At 36.0% G+C, this 15,036-nt stretch overlaps 1 protein-coding gene across 4 annotated transcripts in view; it reads right to left on the bottom strand.

Moving 5' to 3' along the window:
* Positions 1 to 15,036, bottom strand: part of sox5 (SRY-box transcription factor 5) — a 279,205-nt gene that overhangs the window by 182,356 nt on the left and 81,813 nt on the right. For 2 of the 4 annotated variants that reach the window (XM_053650130.1, XM_053650131.1), the window contains 2 exons: positions 10,753 to 10,812; positions 1,400 to 1,472 (listed from right to left, as the gene is read on the bottom strand). The gene's annotated coding sequence lies outside the window, so the exon portion shown is untranslated. The remainder of the gene's footprint in view (positions 1 to 1,399; positions 1,473 to 10,752; positions 10,813 to 15,036) is intronic. The other 2 variants (XM_053650129.1, XM_053650132.1) reach the window with 1 other exon arrangement.

Below are 15,036 nucleotides of genomic sequence, written 5' to 3'. Positions count from 1 at the left end.
AATCGCAGTCCCAAGGCCATCGCTGCAACCGCAGTCCCAGCAACCACAGCGAGAACGTCCATGTGGAATTGAGGTCCAAAACCATTTCCATTGTTCTTCAAGCGGTACCGTCCTCAGCGATCTCCAGGCTGTAGCCTCCAGATGATGAGAGCTCCATCCAGAGATAGGGAATCCGAACGGATCAGGCAGGTCCGGAGAGCAGAAAGGGTCAGGATCACTGGCATCTCCATAAAATCAAGATTTGAGCATCTCCTATTAAGACGTGAATATCGCTCTACGCCTACGAGGCTGTTTGTTTAATAATACAGCACATTCCTACAAGGCTGACACTTTAAAACACACTTAAGTAAGCCGAGAATAAATGAAGTGAATATTGCTATATGCTTCAGAGGCTGAGAAACGATCCGCAAATGAAACCCTTCAGAATTACCCGGATTTCGGCACTAATTACTCATAAACTGCGCAGTCATAACAACTCAGCTCATAAAACAAATACAAACTGGAGTTTTCTTTATGTCTTTATTGAAGACGCTGATTAACCGTTCACGGCCCAGGCTGGAACGAAAAGTATCAGTATTGGTTTCTATAGCAACAACTGAGTGTTTAAGATTTACGGAAGGAGTCTCCAGTGTCAGCACTTTCTTCATTTTAAATGTTACTGTGGTGTGAGGGGGATAAAACATTTCAGGACGTGCTACTATAGGAAACTGATCACCTTCAAGGCGGTAACAGTGACGCTGCACGTTTTATTTTTTAGTCATGATTCAGTCCGGTCGTTTTACGCATGAGGATTGTTTTCCGAACACTCGATCGGTCCGATTCTGTGGAGTTCCTTATAATGTCATGCTTATAAAACATTTCTGCACCGTTTCAGGATCGTTAGCACTAATGCTTCTGTAACATTGCCTGAGTAACGTTCTAGTAACGTTCTGATGAACAGAACGGAACGTTACGATAACGTTCTCTGTTAGCTCGGTGAACCTGTGCGTGCTTTATTGTTGATAACGTTTAATAAAACGCCTAGAGATAACGTTTATTCGTCTTGTTCGTTTGTTTGTTTATTTATTATGCCTTCTATGTCTACTAGGAGTACCTCGTTGATTATTTTCCTATAACCGCACACCTCATTGTGATTTATTCCTTACCTCGTGCACAACAACAAAAAAAAAAAACAACAACAAACTGGATGTTTAATATTTGCGAAGTTTATTTGGCGACCGGACGGTGATCGCAGGGGTTAAGATTAAAATCACGCACAACGCACACTGTAAAATGATCTGGGAGGTTAATGGTTTAAAATCGTGACGCGTTTTTACGATCATAGGGACGTAGGAGGGGCAAATCTGCCTTAAAATCATTTCCAGACATAATGGAAATGTCTACAGAGATAAATACTCACCAGAGAGCCCCTTGTTGTACTGGTCTCTGTGAGGTCGAGTCTGTAGAATGTTCTGGATTTGAATTCAACTCAACTGCAGAAAGACAAAAAAAAAAAAAGAAGGATGTTTATGTTAGACATCATCTTGAGGAACTTTTCCTTACTGTTTGTAAGGAATTGTGGGAAATCAATCGAATTCATGTCATCTCTTGCCAGTTGTAAGAACTGCACCCTCTCTCTCTCTCTCTCTCTCTCTCTCGTCCTTTCGTAATATTCGGCGAGACGCGAGGACGAGAAGAGACGTTGTTGTATAGTCTGACAAAACTCACATCTTTCATTACACATGCTTTTTAATCTTACATGCTGTCCTGTGTAATCCATGGAGAGTGCGTGAGTGTGTGTGTGTGTGTGTGTGTGTGTGTGTGTGGATGTGTGTTAGAGTGTGGGGGGGAAAGTTATAAAGCCTTAATGAACTGGTGCTTTGTGCGTCGTAGGCGGTCTTTAGCTTTAATGTACGGCCGAAGTCAAAAACGTCGATGTTTAAACAGCTTCCGTCTCCTGAATGGCTGACGCGGATTATGTTTGTTTGCGTACTATTTCAGTTAGAGTCAGTGATGTCACTAGAGTCAGTAAACCCCACGGCTTCGAATCCAATCACATACGAGACTAGAGGATGACGTGCTACCGGAAAACGTTTAGATAGCTATCGTATTAAACGTTAGTGACGATCGCGATTTCGGTTGTTGTGGTAATTCATTGATAGGTTTGGATCCTGCAAACAAACAAACAGACAAACAAACAAACAAACAAATGCAGCACAAATGATTGGGTGACTGTAGGAGCAGTGAATTAGCGAACTAGCTGTGTTAGCTAAATGTTAGCTACATTAGGATATTCCAGGTGGCAGGAGGGCATGGGAACATTTGCATATTCGAGTGTTTATGCATATCCATAGATCCTCTCATTGTTATTGAAGGTAAATGTGAAGCCAAATCAGTTCATGAAGCCGCTGTGAACTTTGTCGTTACGTTATATCGTAATCATACAACGCTATCGTATTTCGTGTAGTTTTGAAATGACGATAACTTTGCTGCGTAAACCGTACACATAATGACTGAGATCAGCTTCTGAGTCCAATAAACGTTCAGTTTCAACAGATTTACCCTCGGGCAACGTCTGTAGCTGAGGGTAAATCTGTTGAAATTGAACGTCTTTTTTGTCCATTGACTCCAGCATGTTTCCTTACTGACTCGCCCTTCAGGCTTCCTTTTCTTGACCAGCTGGTGAGATTGTTCATACTGTATATAGCAGATTTACGGAGAAGGATTGATGCTTTGTTGGTGCATTCTTTGTAACTCACTAAATGTCAAGTGGGCGTCTAAACTTCGAGAAAAATCTCGTAATTGCGAGAAATAAAATGAAAATTGTGAGATATGAACTCAAAATTGTGAGAAAAATGTCACAATTACAAGATGTAAACTCACAATTGCGAGAAATAAAGTCAGACTTGTCAGATATAAAACTGAAAAATGCGAGAAAAAAGTCAGACTTGTGAGATATGAGAAATTCTGATATAAAGTCAGAATTTGAGATATAAAGTCAGAACTTGAGATATAAAGTCAGAATTGCGAGATATAAAGTCAGAATTTGAAATATAAAGTCAGAATTGTGAGATATAAAGTCAGAATTTGAGATATAAAGTCAGAATTGTGAGATATAAAGTCAGTATTTGAGATATAAAGTCAGAATTTGAGATATAAAGTCAGAATTGTGAGATATAAAGTCAGAACTTGAGATATAAAGTCAGAATTGCGAGATATAAAGTCAGATTTGCGAGATATAAAGTCAGAATTTGAGATATAAAGTCAGATTTGCTAGATATAAAGTCAGAATTGCGAGATATAAAGTCAGAACTTGAGATATAAAGTCAGAACTTGAGATATAAAGTCAGAATTTGAGATATAAAGTCAGAATTGCGAGATATAAAGTCGGAACTTGAGATATAAAGTCAGAATTGCAGGATATAAAGTCAGAATTGCGAGATATAAAGTCAGAATTTGAGATATAAAGTCAGAATTTGAGATATAAAGTCAGAATGTGAGATATAAAGTCAGAATTGCGAGATATAAAGTCAGAACTTGAGATATAAAGTCAGAACTTGAGATATAAAGTCAGAACGTGAGATATAAAGTCAGAATTGTGAGATATAAAGTCAGAACTTGAGATATAAAGTCAGAATTGCGAGATATAAAGTCAGAATTGCGAGATATAAAGTCAGATTTGCGAGATATAAAGTCAGAATTGCGAGATATAAAGTCAGAACTTGAGATATAAAGTCAGAACTTGAGATATAAAGTCAAAATGTGAGATATAAAGTCAGAATTGCGAGATATAAAGTCGGAACTTGAGATATAAAGTCAGAATTGCAGGATATACAGTCAGAATTGCGAGATATAAAGTCAGAATTTGAGATATAAAGTCAGAATTGCAGGATATAAAGTCAGAATTGCGAGATATAAAGTCAGAATTGCAGGATATAAAGTCAGAATTGCGAGATATAAAGTCAGAATTGTGAGATATAAAGTCAGAATTGCAGGATATAAAGTCAGAATTGCGAGATATAAAGTCAGAACTTGAGATATAAAGTCAGAACGTGAGATATAAAGTCAGAACTTGAGATATAAAGTCAGAACGTGAGATATAAAGTCAGAACGTGAGATATAAAGTCAGAACGTGAGATATAAAGTCAGAACTTGAGATATAAAGTCAGAATTGTGAGATATAAAGTCAGAACTTGAGATATAAAGTCAGAACGTGAGATATAAAGTCAGAACTTGAGATATAAAGTCAGAATGTGAGATATAAAGTCAGAACTTGAGATATAAAGTCAGAATTGTGAGATATAAAGTCAGAACTTGAGATATAAAGTCAGAACTGTGAGATATAAAGTCAGAACTTGAGATATAAAGTCAGAACTTGAGATATAAAGTCAGAACTTGAGATATAAAGTCAGAATGTGAGATATAAAGTCAGAACTTGAGATATAAAGTCAGAATTGTGAGATATAAAGTCAGAACTTGAGATATAAAGTCAGAATGTGAGATATAAAGTCAGAACTTGAGATATAAAGTCAGAATTGTGAGATATAAAGTCAGAACTTGAGATATAAAGTCAGAACTGTGAGATATAAAGTCAGAACTTGAGATATAAAGTCAGAACTTGAGATATAAAGTCAGAACGTGAGATATAAAGTCAGAACTTGAGATATAAAGTCAGAATTGTGAGATATAAAGTCAGAACTTGAGATATAAAGTCAGAACGTGAGATATAAAGTCAGAACTTGAGATATAAAGTCAGAATGTGAGATATAAAGTCAGAATTGTGAGATATAAAGTCAGAATTGTGAGATATAAAGTCAGAACTTGAGATATAAAGTCAGAACTGTGAGATATAAAGTCAGAACTTGAGATATAAAGTCAGAACTTGAGATATAAAGTCAGAATGTGAGATATAAAGTCAGAACTTGAGATATAAAGTCAGAACTGTGAGATATAAAGTCAGAACTTGAGATATAAAGTCAGAACTGTGAGATATAAAGTCAGAACTTGAGATATAAAGTCAGAACTTGAGATATAAAGTCAGAATTGTGAGATATAAAGTCAGAACTTGAGATATAAAGTCAGAACGTGAGATATAAAGTCAGAACTTGAGATATAAAGTCAGAATGTGAGATATAAAGTCAGAACTTGAGATATAAAGTCAGAATTGTGAGATATAAAGTCAGAACTTGAGATATAAAGTCAGAACTGTGAGATATAAAGTCAGAACTTGAGATATAAAGTCAGAACTTGAGATATAAAGTCAGAATTGCGAGATATAAAGTCAGAATTGTGAGATATAAAGTCAGAATTTGAGATATAAAGTCAGAATTGCGAGATATAAAGTCAGAATTGTGAGATATAAAGTCAGAATTGTGAGATATAAAGTCAGATTTGCGAGATATAAAGTCAGAATTGCGAGATATAAAGTCAGAACTTGAGATATAAAGTCAGAATTTGAGATATAAAGTCAGAATTGCGAGATATAAAGTCAGAATTGCGAGATATAAAGTCAGAATTTGAGATATAAAGTCAGAACTTGAGATATAAAGTCAGAACTTGAGATATAAAGTCAGAACGTGAGATATAAAGTCAGAATTGTGAGATATAAAGTCGGAACTTGAGATATAAAGTCAGAACTTGAGATATAAAGTCAGAACTTGAGATATAAAGTCAGAACGTGAGATATAAAGTCAGAACGTGAGATATAAAGTCAGAACTTGAGATATAAAGTCAGAATTGTGAGATATAAAGTCAGAACGTGAGATATAAAGTCAGAATTGTGAGATATAAAGTCGGAACTTGAGATATAAAGTCAGAATTTGAGATATAAAGTCAGAACTTGAGATATAAAGTCAGAATGTGAGATATAAAGTCAGAACTTGAGATATAAAGTCAGAATTGTGAGATATAAAGTCAGAACTTGAGATATAAAGTCAGAACGTGAGATATAAAGTCAGAACTTGAGATATAAAGTCAGAACTGTGAGATATAAAGTCAGAACTTGAGATATAAAGTCAGAACTTGAGATATAAAGTCAGAACTTGAGATATAAAGTCAGAATGTGAGATATAAAGTCAGAATTGTGAGATATAAAGTCAGAACTTGAGATATAAAGTCAGAATGTGAGATATAAAGTCAGAACTTGAGATATAAAGTCAGAATTGTGAGATATAAAGTCAGAACTTGAGATATAAAGTCAGAACTGTGAGATATAAAGTCAGAACTTGAGATATAAAGTCAGAACTTGAGATATAAAGTCAGAACGTGAGATATAAAGTCAGAACTTGAGATATAAAGTCAGAACGTGAGATATAAAGTCAGAACTTGAGATATAAAGTCAGAATGTGAGATATAAAGTCAGAACTTGAGATATAAAGTCAGAATTGTGAGATATAAAGTCAGAACTTGAGATATAAAGTCAGAACTGTGAGATATAAAGTCAGAACTTGAGATATAAAGTCAGAACTTGAGATATAAAGTCAGAATGTGAGATATAAAGTCAGAACTTGAGATATAAAGTCAGAATTGTGAGATATAAAGTCAGAACTTGAGATATAAAGTCAGAACTTGAGATATAAAGTCAGAACTTGAGATATAAAGTCAGAACGTGAGATATAAAGTCAGAACTTGAGATATAAAGTCAGAATTGTGAGATATAAAGTCAGAACTTGAGATATAAAGTCAGAACTGTGAGATATAAAGTCAGAACTTGAGATATAAAGTCAGAACTTGAGATATAAAGTCAGAATTGCGAGATATAAAGTCAGAATTGTGAGATATAAAGTCAGAATTTGAGATATAAAGTCAGAATTGCGAGATATAAAGTCAGAATTGTGAGATATAAAGTCAGAATTGTGAGATATAAAGTCAGATTTGCGAGATATAAAGTCAGAATTGCAAGATATAAAGTCGGAACTTGAGATATAAAGTCAGAATTTGAGATATAAAGTCAGAACTTGAGATATAAAGTCAGAATTTGAGATATAAAGTCAGAATGTGAGATATAAAGTCAGAATTGTGAGATATAAAGTCGGAACTTGAGATATAAAGTCAGAATTTGAGATATAAAGTCAGAACGTGAGATATAAAGTCAGAACTTGAGATATAAAGTCAGAACTGTGAGATATAAAGTCAGAACTTGAGATATAAAGTCAGAACTTGAGATATAAAGTCAGAACTTGAGATATAAAGTCAGAATGTGAGATATAAAGTCAGAATTGTGAGATATAAAGTCAGAACTTGAGATATAAAGTCAGAATGTGAGATATAAAGTCAGAACTTGAGATATAAAGTCAGAATTGTGAGATATAAAGTCGGAACTTGAGATATAAAGTCAGAACTTGAGATATAAAGTCAGAATTGCGAGATATAAAGTCAGAATTGTGAGATATAAAGTCAGAATTTGAGATATAAAGTCAGAATTGCGAGATATAAAGTCAGAATTGTGAGATATAAAGTCAGAATTGCGAGATATAAAGTCAGAATGTGAGATATAAAGTCAGAATTGTGAGATATAAAGTCGGAACTTGAGATATAAAGTCAGAATTTGAGATATAAAGTCAGAACTTGAGATATAAAGTCAGAATTTGAGATATAAAGTCAGAATGTGAGATATAAAGTCAGAATTGTGAGATATAAAGTCGGAACTTGAGATATAAAGTCAGAATTTGAGATATAAAGTCAGAACTTGAGATATAAAGTCAGAATGTGAGATATAAAGTCAGAATTGTGAGATATAAAGTCAGAATTGTGAGATATAAAGTCAGAACTTGAGATATAAAGTCAGAACTGTGAGATATAAAGTCAGAACTTGAGATATAAAGTCAGAACTTGAGATATAAAGTCAGAATGTGAGATATAAAGTCAGAACTTGAGATATAAAGTCAGAACTGTGAGATATAAAGTCAGAACTTGAGATATAAAGTCAGAACTGTGAGATATAAAGTCAGAACTTGAGATATAAAGTCAGAACTTGAGATATAAAGTCAGAATTGTGAGATATAAAGTCAGAACTTGAGATATAAAGTCAGAACGTGAGATATAAAGTCAGAACTTGAGATATAAAGTCAGAATGTGAGATATAAAGTCAGAACTTGAGATATAAAGTCAGAATTGTGAGATATAAAGTCAGAACTTGAGATATAAAGTCAGAACTGTGAGATATAAAGTCAGAACTTGAGATATAAAGTCAGAACTTGAGATATAAAGTCAGAATTGCGAGATATAAAGTCAGAATTGTGAGATATAAAGTCAGAATTTGAGATATAAAGTCAGAATTGCGAGATATAAAGTCAGAATTGTGAGATATAAAGTCAGAATTGTGAGATATAAAGTCAGATTTGCGAGATATAAAGTCAGAATTGCGAGATATAAAGTCAGAACTTGAGATATAAAGTCAGAATTTGAGATATAAAGTCAGAATTGCGAGATATAAAGTCAGAATTGCGAGATATAAAGTCAGAATTTGAGATATAAAGTCAGAACTTGAGATATAAAGTCAGAACTTGAGATATAAAGTCAGAACGTGAGATATAAAGTCAGAATTGTGAGATATAAAGTCGGAACTTGAGATATAAAGTCAGAACTTGAGATATAAAGTCAGAACTTGAGATATAAAGTCAGAACGTGAGATATAAAGTCAGAACGTGAGATATAAAGTCAGAACTTGAGATATAAAGTCAGAATTGTGAGATATAAAGTCAGAACGTGAGATATAAAGTCAGAATTGTGAGATATAAAGTCGGAACTTGAGATATAAAGTCAGAATTTGAGATATAAAGTCAGAACTTGAGATATAAAGTCAGAATGTGAGATATAAAGTCAGAACTTGAGATATAAAGTCAGAATTGTGAGATATAAAGTCAGAACTTGAGATATAAAGTCAGAACGTGAGATATAAAGTCAGAACTTGAGATATAAAGTCAGAACTGTGAGATATAAAGTCAGAACTTGAGATATAAAGTCAGAACTTGAGATATAAAGTCAGAACTTGAGATATAAAGTCAGAATGTGAGATATAAAGTCAGAATTGTGAGATATAAAGTCAGAACTTGAGATATAAAGTCAGAATGTGAGATATAAAGTCAGAACTTGAGATATAAAGTCAGAATTGTGAGATATAAAGTCAGAACTTGAGATATAAAGTCAGAACTGTGAGATATAAAGTCAGAACTTGAGATATAAAGTCAGAACTTGAGATATAAAGTCAGAACGTGAGATATAAAGTCAGAACTTGAGATATAAAGTCAGAACGTGAGATATAAAGTCAGAACTTGAGATATAAAGTCAGAATGTGAGATATAAAGTCAGAACTTGAGATATAAAGTCAGAATTGTGAGATATAAAGTCAGAACTTGAGATATAAAGTCAGAACTGTGAGATATAAAGTCAGAACTTGAGATATAAAGTCAGAACTTGAGATATAAAGTCAGAATGTGAGATATAAAGTCAGAACTTGAGATATAAAGTCAGAATTGTGAGATATAAAGTCAGAACTTGAGATATAAAGTCAGAACGTGAGATATAAAGTCAGAACTTGAGATATAAAGTCAGAACTTGAGATATAAAGTCAGAACTTGAGATATAAAGTCAGAATTGTGAGATATAAAGTCAGAACTTGAGATATAAAGTCAGAACTGTGAGATATAAAGTCAGAACTTGAGATATAAAGTCAGAACTTGAGATATAAAGTCAGAATTGCGAGATATAAAGTCAGAATTGTGAGATATAAAGTCAGAATTTGAGATATAAAGTCAGAATTGCGAGATATAAAGTCAGAATTGTGAGATATAAAGTCAGAATTGCGAGATATAAAGTCAGATTTGCGAGATATAAAGTCAGAATTGCAAGATATAAAGTCAGAACTTGAGATATAAAGTCAGAATTGCGAGATATAAAGTCAGAATTGCGAGATATAAAGTCAGAATTTGAGATATAAAGTCAGAACTTGAGATATAAAGTCAGAACTTGAGATATAAAGTCAGAATGTGAGATATAAAGTCAGAATTGTGAGATATAAAGTCGGAACTTGAGATATAAAGTCAGAATTTGAGATATAAAGTCAGAACTTGAGATATAAAGTCAGAATTTGAGATATAAAGTCAGAATGTGAGATATAAAGTCAGAATTGTGAGATATAAAGTCGGAACTTGAGATATAAAGTCAGAATTTGAGATATAAAGTCAGAACTTGAGATATAAAGTCAGAACTTGAGATATAAAGTCAGAATGTGAGATATAAAGTCAGAACTTGAGATATAAAGTCAGAATTGTGAGATATAAAGTCAGAACTTGAGATATAAAGTCAGAACGTGAGATATAAAGTCAGAATTGTGAGATATAAAGTCGGAACTTGAGATATAAAGTCAGAATTTGAGATATAAAGTCAGAACTTGAGATATAAAGTCAGAACTTGAGATATAAAGTCAGAACTTGAGATATAAAGTCAGAATTGTGAGATATAAAGTCAGAACTTGAGATATAAAGTCAGAACGTGAGATATAAAGTCAGAACGTGAGATATAAAGTCAGAACTTGAGATATAAAGTCAGAATTGTGAGATATAAAGTCAGAACTTGAGATATAAAGTCAGAACTTGAGATATAAAGTCAGAACTTGAGATATAAAGTCAGAATTGCGAGATATAAAATCAGAACTTGAGATATAAAGTCAGAACTTGAGATATAAAATCAGAACTTGAGATATAAAGTCAGAATTGCAAAACTTTAACACAAAATAGTGTCTCAATTCTGATCTTCACATAAAGTCACAATTACCTTCTCAATTTTTTTTCTCCGTGCCGGAAGCAGGATCCCATACCGTGACGTATACTTTTACTGCAAAATAAAGCAAAAACAAATAATAATATAAAACTTTGCCCATATCGCCCAGCCCGAAATCTCGATGGGAGTTTTTGTTGTGTTTTTTTTTTCCCCCAACAGCGTACACACGGTTGGCGTTGTCAGGTCAGCTGCAGGCACTCGGACCACCCGGGTGTCTGATGAATTATGCACACAGAATGGAGGTGCGCTCAGGAAACGTCTCCGTAACTGTTTTTAGGTGAAATTGGGTTTTCCAGCACAGAGGACGCGACTGAAATGCGACTATAAAACTACGCGGCTGTGCGTGAGGCTGTGCGATGAGATGCAAATGATGAAGTGTGTGTGCACATATCAGTGCCTCTCACAGCATGTGTGTGTGTGTGTGTGTTTGTGTTTTCAAGCCAGGCCGCTCTCTTAAAGTATGGTCTTATTACCCCCAGGGAGTCCATAAATACAGTCCGAGTGCTGCTCCTGATTGAAATCTGCTTTTGTTTGCCAGCATTCAGAGTCATGGCTTTTCTCTCTCCGTCTCCGAAAGCACCGGGACTGAAAGACGGAGCTCGGCTCCCGGTTTCAATACGGCCCATAGTCTTCCTGTCCGGCTCATTCAGCGCAGAGCCGAGGCCTGACACCTCCGCAACAATACGCCTCGCAAGATACAAGAAGTGCCCACCTTTCCTTCGGGCACCTCGCGGACTTGTTTGTCCAAAAACAAACCGTTTTTCAAAAAAAAAAAAAAAAAAAAAAAAACCCTGGAAAAAAAGAAACATCTGCTTTATTCTTGATCTTCTTTTATTCTGGCCTCCATCACACACGGGCATTGTGCGGTGACGAGGTAATGCGAGTGCGTAATGGCGGACGAGGAGGCCGCGAGTAAAAGCATTAACGGTGAAGAAGAGTGCGCTTTTGTTTCCCCGGCCCCGGTTACATAAAGCCGCCCGGGAGAAAGGAGTCATTGTGGAGGACGGAGAGAGGAAAATGGGGCCTGTGGCTCGTTTTTGTGTTCGCAGGATGGACAGATAAAAGGATAGAAAGAAAGAGAGAGAGAGAGAGAGAGAGAGAGAGAGAGAGACTAAAGTCTTGGAAAATGGATGAAGGATAAGTGTGTAAGTGTGTAAGTGTGTAAGTGTGTAAGTGCCCATCATCAGAGGAAGAGGAATAAAGGTTTGATTGAGTAGTGTAATCACACCTTGTTTTTGTTTGGGTTTGTTTTTGTTTTTTCATTTTTGTTTTGTTTGTTTATTTATTTTTGTTTTGTTTTGTGTTTGTACTTTTTGTTTTTTTTTAAAATGTTTTTGAGTGGCTCATTTTGTGGCAGATAAAGGGATGAAAATATGAAAGAGAGAGAGAGAGAGAGACCAAAGTCTTAAAAAAGGATGAAGGATAAGTGTGTGAGTGTGTGTGTGGGTGTGTGTGTGTGTAAATGTGTGAGTGTGAGTGTATAAATGGGGGTTTGTGTGTGTGTGTGTGTGTGAGTGTGAGTTTGTAAGAGTGTGTGTGTGTGAATGTGAGTGTGAATGTGTGTGTGTGTGAGTAAATGTGTGTGTGTAACTGTGTGTGTGAGTAAATGTGTGTGTGTGTGTGTGTGTGTGAATGTGTGTGTGTGAATGTGTGTGTGTGTGTGTTGTGTGTGTGAGTAAATGTGTGTGTGTGAGTAAATGTGTGTGTAACTGTGTGTGTGAGTAAATGTGTGTGTGTGTGTGTGTGTGTGAGTGTGAGTTTGTAAGAGTGTGTGTGTGTGAATGTGAGTGTGAATGTGTGTGTGTGTGAGTAAATGTGCGTGTGTAACTGTGTGTGTGAGTAAATGTGTGTGTGTGTGTGTGTAAATGTGAGTTTGTAAGAGTGTGTGTGTGTGTGAGTAAATGTGTGTGTGTAACTGTGTGTGTGAGTAAATGTGTGTGTGTGTGTGTGTGAGTTTGTAAGAGTGTGTGTGTGTGAATGTGAGTGTGAATGTGTGTGTGTGTGAGTAAATGTGTGTGTGTAACTGTGTGTGTGAGTAAATGTGTGTGTGTGTGTGTGTGAGTTTGTAAGAGTGTGTGTGTGTGAATGTGAGTGTGTGTGTGTGTGTGTGAGTAAATGTGTGTGTGTAACTGTGTGTGTGAGTAAATGTGTGTGTGTGTGTGTGAGTTTGTAAGAGTGTGTGTGTGTGAATGTGAGTGTGAATGTGTGTGTGTGTGAGTAAATGTGTGTGTGTAACTGTGTGTGTGAGTAAATGTGTGTGTGAATGTGTGTGTGTGAATGTGTGTGTGCGTGTGTGTGTGTGTGTGTGTGAGTAAATGTGCGTGTGTAACTGTGTGTGAGTAAATGTGTGTGTGTGTGTGTGTAAGTGTGTGTTACGAAGCTCTGACACTGGAGACTCCTTCTGTGAATGTTAAATGCAGATGTGTTTAGAGAAACCGTCACGGTGTCCACAGAGACTCTCTCATTAAACCCCTGTAGTGTATGTGGACACTACACATGCACACACACACACACACACACACACTTACACACTTACACCCAACTTACACACACACACACACACACACTTACACACACACGCACGGCGCACAGTGGGTGCGGATCGATAAAGTACAGAGAGACAAACACATTCCTATACTGGAACTGAAACAACAGCATCACATGCTTTGCTCGTGGACACACACACACACACACACACACACACACACTCAGGGCTCTGTCGAAGAATGTGTCCTGTTTTAACCCTATTGAAATAAATATTATCATGTGCTTTATCTAACAGCTCTCCTCGCGTGATTATTCCTACAAGATTCATTTCAGACATTTTCAGTCGTTTTATTAAATACATTTATTTATTTTTACTGCACCGCCAGACCATTTCACTTCCTTCAAGCATTTCTGTTTGAAAAGAAATAAATAAACAAACAAACAAACAAATATATATATATATATATATATATATATATATATATATATATATATATATATTGAAGTGTAGGACGGATATCATTTCATACAACTGAATTCCTTCTCGCTGAAATAAACGTATAAACACGAGTTCAATATTTCAATATGTGTTTCATATTTAAACAGAAAAACTTTAAAAAGTAAATACGTAGAATAAAATAAAATAAAAACGTTTTAAAAGTGAAAAACACAGTGCGAGAACCGTTCCATGGCATGCTCACGCTGAATTCTTCTGATGGATTTAGTTTCACTGTCTCAAGACCAAGCCGTCCTCTCCGAAGGAGCGTGGCACGGTGACACGGAGAGAGGGAAGAAAAGATCAACGTAAAGATGTAGAAAGAAATAAAGAAGGAAAAACAAAACAAAACATAGTTACGCAAATAATGAGCTAAATAATTCCACTAGCTATCGTTTGCGTGGCGCATAATAACAATCCGGATCTCGGCTATATGACCTTCTCGAGCCCCTGTACGTCCTGTTAAGTCTATTAAGAGGTTTTTTTAGGATTGTTGCGGCGAAAAAATACGCAATTTCGTCAAATTTTGCGAGTATTCTGCGCGCTTTTTCGGCTGAAAACGACTTAAATAGGTGAAATCGCAACTCTTTTCGCTGTACTCGTGTTCGACGCACGTGAACCCGAAGAGGGCGTCGGCTGAATGCGCGCCGTGATGACGTCACGTGATGCGTCTCAACCCGGATCTGCGGAAAATCCACGATACTAGTGAAAAATCCCCGGCTCCTCCGAATATTACGGAGTTTCCTCGGTTTTGCGTTAACTCCAGCGAGCGCAAAATGGCCAAATCCTGGCGGGAATGAAACACACCATGTCGTGCTGTCACAGGACAATAATCACCAGCAGCGTGGTGTGATGAAGCGTTACTGTTAACACCCCGAAGTGTTTTATTCCTCGTACACGGCGCCAATTTAACGTTCGCCAACATGGACAATTTCTTATTTATTAAAGAACGACGTGTCGCACTTTTTAAAAAAAAAAACAAATTTCTTCGTCGAATGTACACAAAGCGTTAAAGTTAGTTCCCGGTCTCGCTTACGTTATCGCGGCTACCGAGAGCCACTGACGTAAACGATAAACAAACGAAACAAACAAAACACCACGCAGCTTGTCACATTAGCGAGCAAACGTAAAATAACGTTACAAAGCGCTGACACTGGAGACTCCTTCCATAAAGCTAAACCATCTAACTCTAACTGTCTAACCGTTACTATAGAAACCATGACGTATGAAAACGAGCGCAGTGATCTACAGTAGAACACGTCCTGACCAATCAGAAGGCAGAATTCAGCGTCGCT

The sequence above is a fragment of the Ictalurus furcatus genome, chromosome 19 (genome assembly GCF_023375685.1).
Source record: "Ictalurus furcatus strain D&B chromosome 19, Billie_1.0, whole genome shotgun sequence".
In the NCBI taxonomy this organism is placed as follows: domain Eukaryota; kingdom Metazoa; phylum Chordata; class Actinopteri; order Siluriformes; family Ictaluridae; genus Ictalurus; species Ictalurus furcatus.
This window is presented reverse-complemented; position numbering and strand designations above follow the sequence as displayed.